The 22,468-nt window shown below is 40.7% G+C and overlaps 1 long non-coding RNA gene across 3 annotated transcripts in view; it reads left to right on the forward strand.

Annotated features, from left to right (window-relative positions):
- Positions 1–205: 205 nt before the first annotated feature.
- The window catches only part of LOC117063585, a 58,651-nt gene continuing 36,388 nt past the window's right edge, over positions 206–22,468 (forward strand). The window contains exons 1-3 of one of the 3 annotated variants that reach the window (XR_004428998.1): positions 206–299; positions 4,950–5,172; positions 10,485–10,648. This is a non-coding gene — a long non-coding RNA (uncharacterized LOC117063585). Of the gene's footprint in view, positions 300–3,503; positions 4,127–4,949; positions 5,173–10,484; positions 10,649–22,468 lie in introns of those variants that run through there. The other 2 variants (XR_004428999.1, XR_004429001.1) reach the window with 2 other exon arrangements.

Here is a 22,468-nt window from a genome sequence, read left to right on the forward strand (position 1 = left end):
GAGAACATAAATTGTTGAGACAATAAGTTTCCTGCCCAAGTTGACACACTGACAGGCAGAAGAGTTGGAGATTTATGTTTTGATGAGTCAGTCCTTAGAGCTTGAGTTTTTAAGCTCACTCTGACAAAGCAAGCCCACCCATTGTTCCCTCCACATCTAATGACATCACAGAATACAGACTTCATGGCATCACCTTGTCAGTTCTGGGTGGAGCATTTTAAGGGGAATTTCTGTGTACCCTAAGGGATGGAAAAGCTACTTGCAGATTCATGGGAGTCCTGACGGTTGGCTACACTTAGGTGAGAATTGATTTAAGTTAAACGCAATCACCCTACCAGTTGTCCCGGGGCGGAGGGAAGGGGGAGGTGGTGGGGGAGGGGGCAGCTCCAGGCTGGCCATGACTCAGCTACATAGAGAAAAGCACACACTCACAAGCCAAAAAGCAGGTTTGGTGAGTTTGGCCGAGAGCAACAAAGGGATGGAATGCTTTCAGAAGGAGCTCTCTGAAATGCCTGAAGGGCAAGACTGAGAGTGACTGAGGGACAGCTGCATTCAGTGCAGCTAGCATTCAGTCTTGGAAGATGCCACAGGGTCTTTCTTTTAAATCTCTGCAGTTTCAGAAAGCAGGCTACACCTGGCACTTGTGATAGCCTAAGAAAGGAAGCTGGCGGAGAAAGAAATGTGTCTATAACACAGAGTTCCAAAAACAGCATTCCGCCAGCTCTCAATCCTGCCCTCTCCTGATTCTGACTTGAGCGAGAACGAAGTTGCCCTGAAGTCAGAGAAGGTGCCTTCTCTGAAAGAATGTCTCCCCCAGCCTGGCAGAGACAACGGTTGCTTTCCAACACAATGGCACCATCTCTATATTGTGATTTTTAATTTTAGAAATGATTTACAGCCTCATTCTTCTGAGAATTGAAAGTAGAATTCTATGAAAGCCAAAAAATTGGAATACAAGAAAACTCGTTATTTCCCTCTACAGATCCACTCCACCTTGTTCCTTTTCTTAGAGAATCACTGTGCCATATACCCATTTGCCCAGGTTCAAGACCTGGGCCTTCCCCTCTCCCAAGCTCAATGTACCACTTCCCTCACTTCCCGTCTTCGTAGTTCTGCCCTCAGGAGTCTGAGGCCTGTTGCCTCTTCTCTCTTCCATCTGCTACCATCTGGTTTGTATCCTCGTTTTCCACCACACTTTCTACTTAGGCTACTTTCTTTGTCAGAGGAATGGCCACTTGCATGAGGCTTATGAGACATATGAATTCAAATTCAAATTTCAGACACTATGCATGTACAGTGGAAGCTCCCCAGGAACATCCCGACAACTAACACACACATCTGCCTTGCACCGTGGCTACTGGCTTCGATTCCTTGGTTTAGGGGCAATCAACAGTGGAGGGGAAAGCCGGGAAAGGCTGCCTTTGGGCTGGATCCTGATGCCTGAACAAGGGTTTCCTAGAGGGAAGAAAGGCACAGTGATCCAGTACCTCTTTCATAAATGTAGTGTGAAATAGTGGACAAGCTTAACCAGAGGAGGGGGAGAGAAGAGAAGAAAGAAGATGACATGCCACTGAGATATGTGCCATCAGACCGTGGAAGAGACTCTCAGTCCAAACGCATGTTTCCTGAACTTCATTCTGCCTCCAAAGGAAACTGACACGATTTTAAAAAGAGAGTGGCGAAAGTGCCGGGCACCTTTATAAGCTTGATGGGGTTGCTAATAAAGAAATGCTCCTCCAAAACACCCAGTGACTGGCTGGTAGGAGCACTGCCGGGATCAGTCGTTCATGCCTCATTTATTACATGCCTTGTTGTGTTAAGCAGCTCCATCTGGGGCCATCCAGTCTTGCTTTAAAGCCACTCTTGATTTAACGCCAAACAATTTCATTGAATGAGCTTCTATTCTAAAGAAGACATACTGGTTCTGTGTGTCTTGAATCTTTCAAAGGAACCGTGATGCAATACTGGGGTTCTGCTGACCGTTTTAGCAGAAACCGTGTTTCTCATGGAGATCTCCTCACAGCAGCCCCTTCTATCGGGCACTCCATTTGCATTTTAGAGCAACTTTCCCCCTGATTACCAGCTTGAACTGAGTGAGGAAAAGGGAGGAGGAAAGAACGCAACCCAATGCCCCTTCCAAATCCAGACACCTGTTAATGAAGCTCAGCTCCTCCCCTCTTCCCTTCTCATTTCGTGGAAACGGAGAGTGCAGGACTGAGATTTATGCACTGGGAATGAAGCAGGGGGTTTTTCCAAGCGCTTGCCAGAACGCTGAAATCAAACCCGTTTCAGTGAAAACTGCATTGTTGCTCTTGTTTAAGTGCCATTCATAGGCAATAAGCAAATCACCGCAGGATGAATACGTTTGATTTCTGATCCTGAATTTGTAGAGAGACTGTTAAAATGTAAAGCAATATACACCAGTTACTGACCCACTGGGAAATTCTGCAGCTCCACAAAGCACGTTAAAACACTGTAGTGATTTCAGTAAGGCTGTGTTTGCAGGCTGAGATACTACTGAATGGGCAAGGAAGGAGAATGCCTTGCAATTAGATGAATTCACCAAGAGATTTTAATTGGCATGAAATGCCTGGTGTCAGCCTCCGGGAATCGTCGCAACGTTCCTCCCTGTTGGAGTTTGTTCCACTAGGATGTTATCATCAGGTGCCCTAGCAGGACTCCCAGAACCCTCGGAAAGTATTTTTGGATGCAACATCCCTGGAGGTGATTATGACAGAAAAGTGAAAGCTTTTCTTTGCTGGGGCCGATCCAAATATAAACAGTTCAGGCAATTTTGGTTTTCTTTAGAACTTCAAAGGCCTTTGCTACTCTTGGGACAGTTACCCTGGGCATGGAAATATATGAGTGACATAGTCATGATGCAAGAGGCAGCGTGTGACTGCGTTGCATTACGTGGGTAGCTTTCAACATAGGCTCATGCAGGTTAAAATGTGAGCATATTTAGATGGCTTTTCCAAAGTGGTCACTTAAGGCCCGTAAAAAACTCAGACAGTAGCTTGCTGTTGGGTATCTGATTTATATCTGGTGATGGACTTCTGGATGGGAACCAGAAATCATTCTAAGTGCTTTTTGTGTTTCTGCTCTCTCTCTCTTTTTTCTTCGTGGCCTGGGCTCTTCTGGGCCAATGAATGCTGAGAATTCTCGGATCTTACATCATGGGAGGTAGTCTTAAAAGTGAAGCCCCTCGAGGGGCTTGCAGAATGTTAAAGTTGGGATGGAAGGGCGGGAAGGTCTGGGTAAGAAGGAGGGGATGTGGGCAACAGCAGCAGAGGGCTCAGTGTTGGTCTGCAGCCCACTTTCTGGGATGCAGGACATACTGCTCTCCCTCCAGACCTCCTTCACCTTCCTTCACTGCCCCCTTCGAAGCATTTACTTTTTAAAATTTGTTTTTCGTTTAGAGACTGGTTCTCGCTGTCTCGCAACAGGCTGGAGTGCAGTGGTGCCACCACAGCTCAGTGCAGTCTTGAACTCCTGGGCTCAGGCTATCCTCCCAACGCAGCCTCCAGAGTAGCTGGGACTAGGTGCACGCCACCATGCCCAGCCTGAGAAGCACTTACTTTTGTGTGGCCCCATGATTGCCGTGTGACAAAGAGAATCACAACAATGCCTGTGCCTGGACTATGCATGATGAGTTCACAATTTAGGACACACACACTGGATATCAACACGTGACTTCTCACCTGGAGAAAAGCGCAGAGTGAGCTCTGCACTGACTGTCAAGCGAGACTTGAAGCGCTCTGTGTCTGCCTGCCGTGGGTTGTTGAGTGGGAATATTTGGGATTAATATTTCTTTTCTCTTTTGTTTTAAATACCCCTAACGAGCCCCAAAGTTCCACTTATTGGCTCAGATAGGAACACTGCAGCCTGTCTAGGAAAGGATATTGGACTAACAAAATTCCCCAAAGAAGGTGAACTATAAATCTAAATGCCAGCAGAACCTTTCAAAGCGGTAAGAGAATCCTAGGAAGTCACCCTCTTATGTTCTCATAATGAGACACTGTACAGCGGTCCTATCTCTCTCCCTTGACTGAGGTCACACAGCCACATTAGACAAAAATCCATGTATCCGGAAAGTCTCTGCCAGTCCTCGTAGACCACAGGACAGGTATGCTGAAGATGTGTGAGATTAGCTCAACTCGATGGAAAACAAAACCTGCTGTGGAAGAGTGTTGGGAAAGACCCTGATCTGCTCTTTTGTTGCTTTGTTCATTTTGAGGTGAATGAGGTTCAAAATGATTTGTGGGTAGAATTCTTCAGAGAAGTAAACTTGAGCTCAACCCACAGAGCTGCTTGTTTTCTACTTAAAGGAGAGAGCTGGGGTTCCTCGGGCATAACTCAATGCGTTAGAATCAATGTCATATACGAAGAGAAAAGTCTCAGGGTCTGTGCTGCTTGAGCAAAATGACTTGACCATGAGAAGGCAATGAGAGAATGAGGAGGCAGTTGTCTACATTGTCTGAAAAGCTGGCCAAGTCCAAGGAAATAAAAGTGGTTCCTACGTCAAAGTCATTGTGCCAGAGAGAAGTGTTCTTGGGATTTCAGAGAGCAAGAGTCTTTGTGGGATCTTATTAAATGTGTTCCCAAAAGAGTATGAGGAATTGAAGGAAAGGGGAACCTACAAATTCTCAGGGTGTTCTCAGAGTTCTGTGATGAGAAAGGAAAGAGACGGGGCTAGGGCTAAAGACGATGAGTGAGTCCATGCTGGGCAGGATCGCCGCCTGGGCATAAAGACTGTCGTTGCAAGCGTCAGACCAGGGGAAGTGAACGGTTAAAGACACCCTGATACAATATGAGAGATAGGGGCTTTTCATGCTCAACTTTCTCCATTTATTCTTTAAGTAATGGAGTTTCCCCAAATTCATCTGATGCCATTTCGGGGGCTCAGTGTATGTATTCTTCCTAGTTGTCCTTGTTCCCTATCTTTCTAGTTGTTCTCCATGACTGCAAAATCCTGCTTGCAAGATGCACTGCCCCTCTCCAGGAGGTATGGAGGTTCTCAGAATTCTCACTGCATTGATGAGGGGATATGAAATGTTTTCCTGCTTCTCTGAGCCTGTGGTTAGAGCAGAGGTCCCCAGTGCCTGAGCCACAGACCAGTACCTGTTTGTGGCCTGTTGGGAACTGGGCTGCACAGGAGGAGGTGAGTGGCAGGTGAGCCAGCAAAGTTTCATGTGTATTGACAGCCACTCCCCATTGTTCGCATTACCACCTGAGCTCCGCCTCCTGTCAGATCAGTGTCAGCGCTAGATTCTCACAGCAGTGCGAACCCTGTTGTGAACTGTGCATGGGAGGGATCTAGGCTGCACACTCCTTATGAAAATCTAATGCCTGATGATCTGTCACTGTTTCCCATCACCCCCAGATGGGACCATCTAGTTGCAGGAAAACAAGCTCAAGGCTCCTATTGATTCTACATCATGGTGAGTTGTTTTATTTTTTCATTATATATTATCACATAATAATAATAGAAATAAAATGCACAATACATGTAATATGCTTGAATCATCCATAAACCATACCCCCGTCCCCGTCTGTGGAAAAAATTGTCTTCCACAAAACTGGTCCATGGTGCCAAGAAGGTTGGGGACTGTCAGGCTAGGGGACAGATGACCTCAGTTGCACGTTAGTGTCATGATTGATGTCTTTGCCCAGGGGGCCGTTCAGTTGGCTTCCTAAACTCTTTCCTCTCAAAGTGCCTATAGCATCTTGGTTTTCTCCTTTTCCTTGAATACCTTCCATCTCTATTTTCCAGAGGAAACTCTGCTTCACTTCCTGCTGGTTGCCTGACATCTACTTCCATGCTTTCAGTTATTCACTCAACAAATATTTATTGAGTGCCTACTGTATGCCAAACTGGCTCGTAGGCACTAGGGCACAGCAGGAATAAAACACATACACATCTCTCAAATATAACTCAGTTTAATGCATTTTTAAATTCTATTTCCCAGGGCTGTGGTCCTTTCCAGAGTCTCTCTTTTCAGATAAATTTTCCTGGATTTGACTCTACTTGTTACCAATATTCCTATTTGCTTTTTTCTATTTAAATATAATGTATCATATAATTATAAGTTATATATTATACAATATGTGGTATCTATAATATATAGTGAAATATACATGTACAAAGAAGTGTATAGAAAATATGTTGTTTATATGTATTATAAATTATAAAGTGAAAAGGTATATAATTTTCTAGATCAAGAAATAGAACATTTTCAACAACCAGAGGGCTCCTAAATGTTTTTTTCCTAATAATAACACCTTATTCTCTCCCCTAGAGAAAATCACTAATTATCACTAAGAGATTATCAGAGATGATGTTAAACACTTCCTTTTATGCTTAATAGTTTTCCTCTCGATTCTGTATCCCTAAACAATTTAGTTCTTTTTTTTAAAACAATTTTTTGTATAGGTGAAATATACAATTTGAATTCTTGTGACTCTGGCTTCTTTCTTGTAATATTACGCTTTGAGTACTTACCTGTATTGTTGCATGAACTTGTAGTTTGTCCATGTTCATTACTGTGGAGCAGGTGTCTTCAAACTTCAAGGTGTGTCAGAGTCCCCTGGAGGACTTGTTAAATCACAGATTGCTGGCCCCCAGCCAGAGATTCTGAATTAGTAGGTTTGGGACAGAGCCCAAGAATTTGTATTTCTAACAAGTTTTCAGGTGATATTGATACTGTTGTTAGGGGCACCCCACTTTAAGAACCACGGCTGTATAGTGCTCTATTATATGCATAAACCATAATTTAATGATTCATTCCTTTGGTTTGGGGCTATTTAAAATGCAGGTGTGAATATAATTGGATCTGTCTCCTCCTCCTTATTTCACCTGCATTCTTGTGGTATCACTTTGCTGGATATAGAATTCTAGAGTGACAGGTATTGGGATTCCTTAGCAACTTGAAGGTAGCTTTGTATTGTCTTTGTCTCACTTCCATTGCTCTTGTTGAAAAGTCAGCTGTCAGTCTGATTCTTGCTCCTCTGAAATTTCTCTGGTAACTTTTGAAATTTTTCTTTTGTGTTGCCAATGTATCTCCCACTGAATTTGTCATTTTTCTATTTATAAGCTTATTCTTCCTCCTCTGAAAAAACGTATTTCATCTGGTTATTTAAATTAGACTCTTGAAAGTCATCTTATATTTCTACCTTATTCTTATCTTCCCACTCCCACTCCTCACAAAATTATCAGGTTCCGTTGCTACTATTAATAGTAGCTTCTAATATTTAGCGAGAACTTATATTGCATCAGACACTGCTAAGCACTTTACTTTTATTAGCTTATTAATCTATCCCTAAATAGCTCCTGAATCCAGCATTAGTTTATTAATTTTACTGCTATAACCCATTCAGCCTCTTGTCATTATTTTTTTCTGGGTCATTTAATCATACAACTAACCAGTTCCCCTTTCTTATCTAATGAGATTTCAGCATGAGCTCAATAAAATGCAGACTGATTATAATGTTCTGGCTTAACACCTTTTAAATAATTGAATTTAATTTTTATGTATTTTTTAAATTGATTTTTTCTTGACAAATAAAAGTTGTATATATTTATTGTGTACAACATGATGTTTTGAAATATTCATACATTGTGGAATGGCTAAACTGAGCTAATTAACACATGCCTTATCTCACATACTTATTTTTTGTGGTGAAAAGACTCAGAACCTTTTGGTGGCTCCTTGCTGCATGCAGAGTGAGGCTTATGAAGACACAGACTACTCTTCCCTGAGCCCTGTCTACTCCAGTGCCATCTCCTACCCCCTCCTGTGCATGACCTGAAGGCCTAGTGCTGCCACTGTGGCCTTATACACCCAGCTCAGGACCATTTTGCATGTGATCCTTCTTAATTCCTGGATTGATCCATGGATGAGTCCATTTTCATATGGTTATAAAGAACTACCTGAGACTGGGTGATTTATGAAGGAAGGAGGTTTAACTGGCTCACAGTTCTGCATGGCTGAGGAGGCCTCAGGAAACTTACAATCATGGCGGAAGGTGAAGGAGAAGCAAGCACCTTTTTTACAAGGTGGCAGGAGAGAGAGTGAGTGAGTGGGGGAAAACTGTCACATGGTTTCACACCATCAAATCTCATGAGAACTCACTCAGTATCACGGGAACAGCATGGGGGAAACGGCCCCATTGCTTGCAATTCAAGATGAGATTTGGGTGGGAACATACAGCTAAACCATATTAATCCATCTTCTGAATTCCTACCTCCCTTTAAAATGAAATCGAAAGATAAGCTCTTGAACTCTTCTGTGTTAGACTGTTCCTTGACAAATATTTACACCTTCCCACTACCTTCCCCTCTGTCCTCACAGCCCTGCGAGGGGTGCACTTCCTACCCCATAAATGTTGGGTGTGGCCACGTGACTTGCTGAGGCCAATTGAATGTGGGAAACAGTGACTGTGGATTTGGAGCCTCGGAATAAGGGATGTGATGTCTTTCTACTCTTTCCTTCAAGAGATTTGTGCTGGCATCAAAACATGCAGCTGCTGGTCTCAGAAGAATGACAGACATCTCAGTCAAACCTAAACAAAACCTGTCGTTCAGAACAAAAGTTGGTCAAACCCAGCCAAGTTGAGCTGAGCCCAGCCCACCCATAGTTGGATGAGTGAGAAGTAAAGGCTCGTGGTATTACGTCTTGGTGATAATTGGCATTTGGGGACTGCTGTGGCTTTCTTGTGTTTTTCTCCCAAGCAAAGGGGTGAAGTTCCCTCTCCTTTGTACTTCCTTAGCCTCCCATGCTTATGTCTCTCTATGAGCACCAATGATATGATATTGTATTTTCATTATTGTATTATTGATCTATGTTTTATGCCTCTCAGTCTTCTCTGAATTCCTTGGGGGCAGATAATAGATCATGTTTATGTTTCTATGTCAGTGCTTAAAATTGTATTGCATATAACAGAGGTTTAAAAATGTTTATTAAAAGAAAGTGAATGAAAACTTACATTTGTAGCAGTACTGCTTCTTAGTTAACCTGACTGATCATCCCACTCAAAACAACTAAAATCGATGACTAAAATATGGGAGAAAATGTGTGTCCTAGCAGGGAAATCATGAGCCCAGAAGTCAAAAACAAAAAGAAAATTGAGAACCCAGAGAGATCGTAAGAGCAATGAAGTCAACTTTTGCAGTTGCTGAATCCAGATGACTGAGATTTTTCTCTCATAGATGGGAGTGAGCTATGACATGGGGCATGGGACAGGAACCAAAGCCTTGGGTCCACTCAAGGGAGAGTCTAAAAAGGGGCCACTAGGCAACTTTAATATCACATGGCCCTCCACCTCAGTGTAACAGTGAGCAGGAATTTTATGTCTCAAATCTTGATATTCAGTAGAAGTGAAGAATTCTGCCTTGATGAATTCATAACTATAAACTAGCTCTTACATGTTTAGACAGCTCCAAGTCATGCTACATCACTTGACCTCAATTTGGTTGATATACCTCTGGGTGTAGGGCAGAAATAAATTCAGAAATCTCTGTAGAAGAGCCTATTTCCAACTCTGGCCTCAACGAATTCCCAAAGATAAATTTGCAAGAAACCTGAGGTCACAGTAACATTTTTCCTAAAAAAACAACAACAAAAAAAATGCAGGCTACTGGTTGGGTGTGGTGGCTCATACCTGTAATCTCAGCAGTTTGGGAGGCCAAGGCAGGCAGATCACGAGGTCAAGAAATCGAGACCATCCTGGCCAACATGGTGAAACCCTGTCCCTACTAAAAATACAAAAATTAGCTGGGCATAGTGGCATGCACCTATAGTCCCAGCTACTCAGGGGACTGAGGCAGGAGAATCACTTGAACCCAGGAGATGGAGGTTGCAGTGAGCCAAGATCGTGCCACTGGACTGCAGCCTGGTGACAGAGTGAGACTCCATCTCGACTGAAAAAAAAAAGAAGCAGGCCACAGTAAGTGACAGCAGAAAAAACAGCAGAATCAGACCCATTGGACTTCAGCTAATGCAATTATTGAAGATAATATAAATGATTATGCTTAATATTTTTAAAGAAACAAAAGAGGGGTTGAAAGATTTAATGAAGGTGAGAGGAAGAATTGACTTGGGTTAAGGGATTGATACCACTGAGAATCCAGGTAATCACTCTGTCATTGATTGGTTATTTGACTAAATCAATACATTTACTTATTTAGAGATGGGGTTGCTCTGCTCCCCAGGCTAGAGTGCAGTGGCTCTTCACAGGTGCCTTCATAGTGCACTGTAACCTCCAACTCCTGAGATTTGGAGGTAAAAGCATTCAATTGATCCTCCCGCCTTAGTCTCCTGAGTAGTTGGGACTACAGGTGCCTGCTGCCATGGCTAATAATATTTATTAAGATTCTAAAATATGCCAGGGAGTAAGATAAGGAGGTTGGATAAATGGTGGAACTAGGAGATAATACAGGCGATATTGGGTGCTCACATTGGATGGCTTTGTTTTTAATGCATTAGGTTGACTACGGTGAGAAATACTGGAAGAGGAGGTATCGGATGGTTTAAAAGGAACAGAAAATGATGTCCAAGACGAATTTCACTTGATTGTTGAACACTGTGTACTCCTGAGGGCTTGCACATCTGGACGCTGAGTTAAAGGACTCCCATATCAACCAGTGGTAGTGAGTGAATCTGCTCTGTGTCCATTGAGCTAGGTGGTACCACACATGCCACAGTTTTCTTCTGTGCACAATTACGAGTTAGGATGGGTCACAAGAAAGGTTTCTCGTGAGGTTTGGAGGTAAAAGTGAAGTCTGGGTCTTATACTTGTACATGGAAGGATCTGTGAAGGGCATGAAGCTCTGTTGCAGCCCAAGCCTGTGGTGCTCAGCTCCTGGCTCACCTTGGGATGAGCCAGCAGCCACTCTGGTCCTGAGCATCTCCTCCTCCAGGGCCTTTGCCTCCTGCACTAGGTGCTTGTTTAGTTACACAAGGAAGGAGTAGCTTCTGTGGCAGGCCACAGGCCTCCTCTGTTGGAGGCTCAAACAGGTTCCCGTCGTTCTCTGGGGCTCCAGCTTGTCCTGAAGTTCTCAGTGTGTCCTTGCTCCTCAACTTTATGTCCACTTCTCCTTGCTGCCAGCCTGTCCTGATGACTTTAGGCTCCTGCCCCAGACAAAAAAAGGTAACCTCCTCACATAGGCTATTTAATGAGCTCCTACAGTTGCCTGAGCTCCAATCTCAACAACAAATCCTCAGTCACAATCCCCCCTAGTGGTTCTGCTTCTTCCAACAAACCCCGAATGATAGAAGGAGCATGAGTCAGCCCAGCCTCTGACCTTGCCCAATCATTTAGTGGTTTAGACACAGACAACATTGGATTAACTGTGGCCACGTCATGAGCTCAGGTCCTTATTTGTTGGCAGAGCAAAGGAAGTAGCGGAATGAGGCTGTGATATATTCTAGTCCAGCACTTCTTAAACATTTTGGTCTCAGAATACCTTTACACTCTTAAAGTCTGTTGAGGATCTCAATGAGATTTTGTTTAAGTGGGTTGTGTCTGTTGAAATTTATTGCAAAAATTAAGACTAATTAAAAAATTACAAAACAGATTATTCATTTAAAAATAACAATAAGCGTATTACATGTTAACATAAAAGTACATTTTTATGGAAATAACTATTTTGCAAAACAAAAACAAATGCAGTAAGAACAGTAGCTTGTTTTAAATTTTTTGCAACTCTGTAACATCTGGCTTCATGGAAACCAGCTGGATTTTTATATCTGCTTCTACATTCAAACTTTTGTTAACATTCTGTGTCTGGTAGGCTCTGGAAGACTCCATTGCATATTTGTGAGAGATTAACAGTGAAAAGGAAAATGGCCTCTTAGGAATATTGTGAAAATAGGTTTGTCTTTGCAGACTGCTTGAAATTTTCAGATTCCCTGTGGGTTCCCAAACCACACTGGGGGATTGTTGGGTTAGTCTAAGGGCTGACTTTAAGGGCGAAATGTGGGGGGGTTATGAGTACTAGTCAGGGTTTCAGGAGAAAAGTGAAGATGCCTCAATGGCTGTCTGGCCACTTCAGGGCCTTGGGGTAGAGAAGAGGAAGGTGAGCACGAGGAAAGGATTTTCATGCTGTTGCTGTTGTAGTCGGGGATGTCATGAGTCTTTCTTTGTACCTGTCAGTTAGTTGTGGAACAGACTGTGTTGCTCTTTCTAAGACTTAGGCTGGAGCAATGAGAAGCCAAGAAAATTTTAAGAGGTGATGAAGATGTTTTGTGGAAGATTCAGTAGTTCTATGGTTCTGTAGAAAATAGTGGGTATGAATCGGGGTGATGCGGGTGATGGCTTCAACATCGATTACCACAGTTACAGCCAGAGTTACAATGCCCTGAAGGCTCATTTTGTCAGCCGTGAAGAAGTTCCTCTCTTTGTGGGTCATGAGATACTGATGTAGACTGGAGTAATCGCCTTCCCTTTTATCCACTCACAGAGGCACTGTAGATCCTCATTCCCTCCCACATGTTGGCAGAGAAAAATCTGGAAATGCACTTGGCCTTTCTCTCAAATGCCTGTGAGTGTGCACCTATGAGTACTGCACGCGCAGAGCAACTTTCCTGCTGTGAATCCTCCTCTTTCCTTCCTAAGAACACAGCCTTTAGCTCCACAGCAGGAGGTGCCTTCTTCAGGCAACATTTTTTATGATAAAGCATTGTACCCTATCCTGGGCTGGACAGACGAAAACTTGAATGCCGTCAGTGCTGAACTGCTTTCTCCTATCGGAGTGGAGAGTGGGGTGGAGAATGGAAGAAAGATTCGGCACTTGTTCCTCCACTCCTGCCAGGTACATTGTGTTTCCTAGTTCTTTCCAAATAGGTGATGAGTGGGACTGAACTGTTTCCCAGAAAAAAAAAAAAAAAAAAAGCTGAAATCTAAGCTCCAGCAGCTCCCGGTCTGCCTTTGCTGACAAGTCGAAATCTAACAGTGGCGAGGAAGGCAGACCCGAAACACCATCATCACATTGTTTCTGAAACTGCATTTTCTTTCACTCTATCATACCCACGTTCAAACAAAATAATATAACATTTTCATTTTAAGAAAAGCTTCCATGATCCCTGGCTCTTCTCCTAGTGAAAATACAAAGGTGAAGGTGTATAATGAAAAAGAATCTCTACATTTTTTTTGGCTGCAAACATTCATATTTTCCATGCGGAAGTGAATCAATGGACTAGATCACCTCTAGAAGTTTCTTTTATAGTTTATGAATGCACATACCTTTAATATTTGTTTTATTGGGCCCTGTGATGGTTAATATTAAGTGTCAACTTGATTGGATTGAAGGATGCAAAGTATTTGTTTCTGGGTGTGTCTGTGAGGGTGCTGCTGGAGGACAATAACATTTGAGTCAGTGGACTGGGAGAGGCAGACCCTCCCTTAATCTGGGTGGGCACCATCCCCTCGCTGCCAGCATAGCTAGAAAAAGCAGGCAGAAGAAGGTGGAAGAAGCAGGCTTGCTGAGTCTTCCAGTCTTCATCTTTCTCCCGTGCTGGATGGTTCTGCCCTCAGACATCAGACTCCAAGTTCTTCGGCTTTGACTCTTGGACTCGCACTGTGGTTTGCCAAGGTCTCTCGGGGCTCTCGGGCCTTCAGCCACAGACGGAAGGCTGCCCTGTCGGCCTCCCTACTTTTGAGGTTTTGAAACTCAAACTGACCCACTACTGAATTCCTTGCTCCTCAACTTGTAGACTGCCTATCATGAGACTTTACCTTGTGATTGTGTTGAGTCAATTCTCCATAATCAACTCCCCTTCGTATATACATACATCCTGTGAGTTCTGTCCCTCTAGAGAACCCTGACTCATACAGGCACTCAGTGTGAATGACAGTGGTGTCTGATTCGTCTTATCTATAAGCCTTCCATATCGAGGAAAGCTTGCAAATCCAATCATATATTTGTCTATATGTGTGTGAGGTGTACTGTGTGTGTGAGCGTGTTTGTGTATTTGTGTATATTTACATGTTCTGGTTGTGGTACCCGTGAGTTGATCAACATTGGAAGGGAAAAAACGACTTTTACCAGACTCTGAAATTGCATCATGAGTAAAGTTCTATTGGTTCTGCCTCAACCTACGTTGTTTTGTGTCTTTCTCTGCTTACTGTGTGTTGCCTTGTTTTTTCAGCAAATACATTTTTTCATATTTTGGTCTCTACCTGCAAGAGTAATAATGTGTCTTTTACATCCCTACCAGAGTTCTTTTGTTTTTCAGTGGTAGCTTCTGACTCACTATTAACAGCCTGAGAGTATGAGTCTAGAAGACATACTTGAGAAGAAAATTTAACATTATTTAATTTACATGATTTAGGCAATTTACTGACTCAGGCAATGCAAGAGATGATATGAACAGTCATTTGCTCTTCAGAGACTGAAAAACCTTTCTTTTCTGCCAAAACATTGTTATTAGAACTTTGTTGAATGTCTGAGATAATTTGGACATTAGCTCATGAACTTTTCTTAACTACGTATGTTAATACTCTAGACTTTTAGTATGTAGTCACTAAAATTGTCTTTTACGGTTTAACAAGTTAATGCTGTTGAAAGTTTTACAGAATTCTAAATTTTCTCAATTGATATGAAAATAAAATTCACATTAACTACTAATTTGAATTGTATTTATCATTTATTATAAATAATAGCAAAATATTTTTGAAAGCTTAATAAAGAAATTTAGAATATAAATTTAGATTGAAACAAGGGAGGCAATACCTCTTGAATTTATATTTGAGAGCTCATCTCTAAGTGTGCACTTAATAGTTAGAGATGTTGAAAGCCAGAGATTTTAAAAAAGGTTAACGTAATAATACTATATTTTATTTTGGGAAAAATACTGCTCCCTATTATTTCCATCAGTCATTTTTTTGTTACAAGCAACCCAGTCACCTCTGGCAGGTTTAAGAACTATAAAATGATGGTATTTAAAAAAAGAATATTGGATAGGTTACATGATTGCCAGGAAGGTTAAAGAATCAGGCACATACCTCAAACCTTGCCATAAAATTGCTCTGAAGAACACATCACTGTTCACCCCACTTAGTGTCAAACTCTAGTCTGATGCTGGAGTTGTCCACAGTGCTGCTGGGGTTCCCACTGGCTCAGGAGCTGGACCTTGCCGCAGCTGCACTGTGGCCAGAGCATCTCTTAGTCTAGCTCATGTGGACCAGGTGCATCCAGGAGGCAGCCTTGCTGTGCAAGGGCCTGCATGCTAGCTTCCAGGGACAGAGTGAGGCTGGCGTAGCCTGTGCCCTTTTCTGACTAGGGAGGAGGGAGTTTTCTACCTCCCACCAATATTTCTTAGGCAGGGAATTCCCCAAATCCAGGAGTAGGGCTCACACATTCTGGGTGGCCAAAAAAAAGTGCACAGTATAACTTTCCAAGGTGTTTTCACAATCACGGCTAAGTAAAACCTCAAAGTGACCTGTTAAGGCAGGGAGTTCCCCCTTAAAGGGAGTTCACCTGAAAAATCAGGAAACAGTCTCTGAAAGAGCCAATTCCACATCTTGTTTGTCAGTGACGGGTTTAGGAAAAGCAAATCTTCCAACTGGGGTAGATGCCTGTTCCACAGAGGCAGCAGATTGTCTAAACTGACCTTAAATGGTGGAGTGTAACTCATGACACCCTCCTGCACTCCTGAGGTCTAGTGGATTCTGGTACAGTCCCATTATTGGACTTACGCTGACTTGTTTCAGGGCTGAGGGATCCTAGCCAGTCATCTCGGACCATTCTCAGTGATCTTATCTTAAAAGCAAATCCTACATTTCCTTTTTGGAAAGGGCTATGGGTGTACTGTTTAAATTTTACATATATTCTTTAGGTAGTGTCTGTTTTATAAATGTAATGTTTTCTTTGGCCATTTTGTGGTGAAGGATAATCACCGAAAAGAGGAAATGTATTGGCAGAAACGCCCCAGTCTTGTTTTGTGATGCAATTAAGAGTGACAATGTAGCCCCCCTTCTCCTTGAAGGATTTGTTCCGAGACCCCCAGCCTGAAATGTCAGACAGTACTGAACCCTATATATACTGCTCTTTCCTATGCATACACACCTATCACAAAGTTTAATTTATAAATTAGACACAATAAGAGATTAACACCAATAATAAAATAGAACAATTATGAAAATATGCTGCAAAAATATATGTGAATATTTACTTCTGGAATTTCCCATTTAATATTTTTGAGCCATGCTTGACTATGGTTAACTAAAATTTCAGAAAGCAAAACCGTGGACAAGGGGGACTACTGTATACAGCTGTCCCTCTGTATCTGCAGGCATTGATTCCAGGACCCTCATGAATACCAAAATCTATGGATGCTCAAGCCCCATAGATAAAATGGCATAATATTTGCATATAACCTACCCACATCTTCCCATATATAGCCATGCACCACATAATCACATTTTGGTCAACGACAGACTGCATATACAATGATGGTTCCATAAGATTATAATGGAGCTGAAAAATTCCTATGACCTACAGATGTTGTGGTCATCTTAATGTCGTAGTGCAATGCATTACTCGGTGTTTGTGAGGACACCAGTGTAAACAAACCTACTGCACTACCAGCTCTGTAAAAGTCTAGCACTTACAATGATGGACGGTACATAAGATGTGACCAGGCGAATAAAGGACTATATGCTACTGGTTTATGTATTTACTATACTATAATTTTATTCTTATTACTTTAGAGTATTCTCCTTCTACTTATAAAAAATGTTAACACGCATGGATGACAGCTCCATGCATGTCACTGCCACTGAACATCTTCTAGTGGGACAAGAGGGGGAAGTTGAAGACACTGATGTTGATGATTCTGATCCTGTATAGACCTGGACAAATGTGTGTGTGTCTTAGTTTTTAGCAAAAAAGTTTACAAACTTAAAAAATATTAGAAATTTTAAAAATAGAAAAACGCTTGTGGAATGAGGACATAAAAAAGAAATTTTTTTTTTGGTATGGCTGTAAACATGTTTGTGTTTTAAGCTAAGTGTTATTAGAAAACAGTCAAAAGTTAGAAAATTTAAAACCTGTGAAAGAAAAACATTACAGTAAGCTAAGGTTAATTTATGATTGATAAAGAAAATGACTGTATAAATTTAGTGTAGGCCAAATGCACAGTTTCTATAAAGCCCACCGTAGTGTACAGTCATGTCCTCAACCTTCATATTCACTCATCACTCACTCATTGATCACCCAGAGCAACTTATAGTCATGCATGTTAAGTTCCCTAAAAGGTTACCATTTTAATCTTTTATACTGTATTTTTACTGTACTTTTTCTATGTTTAGAGATGAGAAATGTTTAGATACACAAATACTTAACACTGTGTTACAGTAATATGCTATTCAAGTTTGTAGCCTAGGAGACAAAAAGGCTATCTCATACAGCTCAGGTGTTAGTAGGCAGCATCATCTAGGTTTGTTTAAGTACAGTCTGTGATATTTTCACAATGACAAACTCACCTAACAACAAATTCCTCAGAACGTATCCTGTCACTAAGCAATGTATGACTATACTTTAAATAATCTCTAGATTACTTATGGTATCTAATACTATGTAAATGCTATGTAAATACTTATACTATAGTTTTGTTTGTATCATGTTTCAGTATTGCACTGTTTTTTCCCCCTAATATTTTGATCCGTGGTTAGATATAGAGGGCCAACTATATTTATTACAGAAATTTGAATATGTAGATAATTAGAAAGAAGGAAAATTATGCCATAATTTTATTATGCAAAAAGGACTATTGTTTATAATTTGGGATATTAATGTTCAGTCTTTATCTGAATGTAAACTTTTTTTTCAGCCATCAGTCAATAAATTAGAGAGGTATTTATTTGAGCAATGGACCTACTCCAGAGCTGTGGAAATTATACCCATTTTTAATTCTTACTGAACTTTTATTTTTTTAATTTTCATTTTACTTTAAGTTCTGGGACACATGTTCAGAACGTGCAAGTTTGTTACATAGGTATAAATGTGCCGTGGTGGTTTGATGCACCTATCAACCCATAATCTGGGTTTTAAGCCCCACATAAATTAGGTATTTGTCCTAATGCTCTTCTTCCCCTTGCCCCCCACCCCCCAACAGGCCCTGGTGTGTGATGTTCTCCTCCCTGTGTCCATGTGTTCTCGTTGTTCAACTCCCATTTATGAATGAGAATGTGCGTTGTTTCGTTTTCTGTTCCTGTGTTAGTTCGGTGAAATGATGGTTTCCAGCTTCATCCATGTTCCTGCCAAGGACATGAACTCATTCTTTTTTATGGCTGCATAGTATTCTATGGTGTATATGTGCCACATTTTCTTTATCCAGTCTATCATTGATAGGCATTTGGGTTGGTCTTTGCTATTGTGAATAGTGCTGCAATAAACATGTGTGCATGTGTCCTTATAGGAGAATGATTTATAATCCTTTGGGTATATACCCAGTAATGGGATCACTGGGTCAAATGGTATTTCTGGTTCTAGATCCTTGAGGAATCACCACACTGTCTTTCACAATGGTTGAACTAATTTACACTCCCACCAACAGTGTAAAAGCGTTCCTATTTCTCCATCTCTTCTCTAGCATCTGTTGTTACCTGACTTTTTAGTGATCGCCGTTCTAACTGGCATGAGATGGTATCTCATTGTGGTTTTGATTTGCATTTCTCTAATGACCAGTGATGATGAGCTTTTTTTCATGTATTTGTTGACTGCACATATGTCTTCTTTTGAGAAGTGTCTGTTCATATCCTTCACCCACTTTTTGATGGTTTTTTTTCTTGTAAATTTAAGTTCCTTGTAGATTCTGGATATTAACCCTTGTCAGATGGATAGATTTGCAAAAATTGTCTCCCATTCTGTAGGCTGCCTGTTCACTCTGATGATAGTTTCTTTTGCTTTGCAGAAACTCTTTAATTAGATCCCATTTATCAATTTTGGCTTTTGTTGCAATTGCTTTTGGTGTATTAGTCATTAAGTCTTTGCCGATGCCTATGTCCTGAATGGTATTGCCAAGGTTTTCTTCTAGGGTTTTTATGGTTTTATGTCTTATGTTGAAGTCTTTAATCCATCTTGAGATAATTTTTGTATGAGGTCTAAGGAAGGGATCCAGTTTCCATTTTCTGGATGTGGCTAGCCAGTTTTCCCAGGGCCATTTATTAAATAGGGAATCCTTTCCCCATTGCTTGTTTTCTAAACATAAATTTTTTAATGGTAACTGTCAAACTGTGCATACAAGTTCCTCTCTTTAGATTTGACATAAGTAGGAATTTTCCATTTATTTTTATAATCTTCATGGATATTATTTTAATGCCTAAATACAGTTCTGCCAATGGAATCTAGCGATTCCATTATTGTTGAATATCCATTTTTTCCCAGTATTCCACAGTTAAAAATAATGTTACTCTAAACATCTTTGTGCATAACCTGTTTTCCCGTTAGAGTTATTTTTCAGAAGTAGAAGAACTGGACCCAAGGGTTTGATGTTTCAAAAAGCAACCAGCAGCAGAGCTGCCGTTTCAGTGCCTTACAAACACTGGTCACTATCACCGTTTCCCCAAGCTGGTAGCTTGAAGGATGGGGCTCTTTCATTCTGTATGTTTGCTGTTCTGTTCTTACTAGTCAGGCTGGCATTTCTCAGTGTTTGTTAATCAGTTCCACAGTGTGTGAAGTGCATGTGTTTAGTGGTTAGAAGCTGGGTCTTCTGTCTCTTTTTTCCCTCAGAGCTGGGCTTGATGCCTGGAAGCTGTGGAACACTCAGTCATACTGCATGAATGAAGGACAAGTGTTGATTGTGTCTTCATGCATTGTTTCTATTTATCTGTTGGGGGCTTAGTGCTTTTAATAAATATAAATTTAATTATAAAGATTTAAGATTTTATATAGGTAGGTTGGTTGCAAGTACCTTTGAAAGAGTGGGAGGTGTTAAAGGAAATCTTCCTGATAACCATACATTGCCCCACAGTCTGTTTCTATGGAAACTGAAGCCTTAAATGAGAGAACCATGCACCTAGATACACAGTAGATAACAAACATAATTCCCCTCTCTTGCAAACCTATCATCTAAAACTTTAAAGTTTCAAAACACTGCATTGATAGAAACTGTTTTGTAATTGGAAGGGTCTTAAAATTTGAGATTTTTAATTATGGATGTATGGAACCATGTGGTTAAAAGAGACCTTCAAGTGTGGGTTCACAGACTCCTTCAGAATTCACCAATGGCCCAGCTTTTAAAGAACTCAAGAGGGAACCTCGTCCTCCCCAGCCTTGGCAGCCTGCATTGGAATGCTCTCCTTGGTAGCAATTAGTGGCACAATGAAGAGATTTACAACTCCTCCACAATCACTTTTTCAAGAAACACTGGAATAATTTGAATGTCTCCTGAGACAGTTGGTTTCTTTTCTTCCTTAACCCTTACACATTTAGAGACATTTATCCACTCAAATAGAAGTCTTGGGTTTTTTTACTGTACTAAACAACAAATTTTCATTGGTTTTGCAGATGTTTTATGAAGACCCGTAAGACTCCACCAAAATCTATACTTACATAAATTATCTCACCATTCACTTAAAACCTGTAAACAGCTCCATTATTGTAGGGACCTGGATAGAAGTTTAGGTAGCAAAAGGTCAGGAGACTGTGCCTGGAATTTGTCTTGCAACAGGAGAACCCAGGCAACCATCCTTAACCGCCAGCCCTGGGCCCTCCAATCCATCTATCCAGAAGCTATTGCAAATGATAGCCTTCAGTCCCTTCCTCGCTTTTCTGTCTGCTTCTTTGGGCATGTTTTTTTTTTTTTTTAGGATGCCCTAGGGATTTACAAATGACTTTTACCACAATTGGAGAAGCTATGGGTACAAACAGCAGAGCCCTGGCTGCTGTCTCTCTGATACTTAGACAAGCCTGTTAGAGATGAATGGGGCTGTTTCAACCCAGGTCCTATTATTTTCCAGTGTTCTGGGGCTGATCCAAGAGGGTCAAGCTGAAACGATGGATTCTCAGCCACTTGACAAGAGTGTAAACCAATCACTCCTGGGGTTTGGCCAATCAGTCCTAATGCCATGTTCTTTCTGGGTTGTATAGGGTGGTAGACTGCAAAGGCAGGGATTGACTCTGGCAATGCTCAAACTGTTACCAACATTCACTCTTCCCCTCTGTAAGCATGGACAGACGATGATGCATTTTACATTTCTGTGAAACCGGCTTCTCATTTGGAAACAAGGTGTATTTAACATTCCTTATTGGGCTGTTGGGAAGATCAAAGTACTTAATAGGTTACCATATATATATAAAAAATAAAAATATATAATATATAAAATACATAATATAAAATATGTAATATATAAAAATGTAATATATATAAAAAATAAAAATATATAATATAAAATATATAATATAAAATATATAATATAAAATATATAATATAAAATATATACAATATATTATATATTAGGTAACTTATTAAGTTATATAAAATTAAATACCTTATATATTATATATTTTAATAAGCTACCTTATATATAATATATATATTTATATACATTATATTATATATTAAATATATATAATAGGTAACTTGTTAAATACCTTATATATTTATATACATATATATTAAAAATATACTAGATAACTTGTTAAGTAACTTATATATTTTTTAATATATATATAATATGTATATATATATATATTTTTTTTTTGAGAAAGGGTCTGGCTTTGTCTCTCTGGCTCTGTCAGTCTCCTGAGTAGCTGGGACAACAGTCATGTGCCACCATGACTGGCTAATTTTTAAAGTATTTTGTAGAGATGGGATCTTACTATATTGCCCAGGCTGATCTTGAACTCCTGGGCTCAAATGATCCTCCTGCTTTGGCCTGCCAAAGTGCTGGGATGACAGGCATGGGCCACTGCACCCAGCTGCCTAACAAATTCTTGGGACTAAATAAGTGCTCAAAAAATAAAACTCCATCCCTTTCCCTATATGTAGCTTGGCAATATTTAGGCTACTTTTGTACCAGATCAAAAGTGCCTTCATGGTGAGATTTCAGGCAACCAAGTTGTAAGATTTGCTTTGGGAAACAAAATCTAGGCTCTTTGCATCATATATTGTTGATACTTGTCCCTTCATCTATTGAGAAGGCAGGCTTTAGTAGCAAGGTTCCCGTGCAAATTGAAGGTCCAAATTGATCTTGTGTTTCTGGACATAAAGAAGAATTGGCACCAACTTCATTGCAATAATCACTGAAACATTTTAGAAGTGTTAAGCAAATCATATGAAAAAATCAGTTCCGCATTTCTCATTGTATTAGCATTATTTTTTTCCTGATATTCCCTGCTAGGAACTGTATTATTGTTCTCTTTTTAACGTCTGCATGTAGAACGCCTGCTCCCAATGGGAGAATTCCCAATCCACAAAGGAATATAAATTCCTTCTGTGGCAGAGAAAATTAGTGTGTTAGAAAA

The sequence above is a fragment of the Trachypithecus francoisi genome, unplaced genomic scaffold, assembly GCF_009764315.1.
Source record: "Trachypithecus francoisi isolate TF-2019V2 unplaced genomic scaffold, Tfra_2.0 Contig01558, whole genome shotgun sequence".
Taxonomy (NCBI): Eukaryota; Metazoa; Chordata; class Mammalia; order Primates; family Cercopithecidae; genus Trachypithecus; species Trachypithecus francoisi.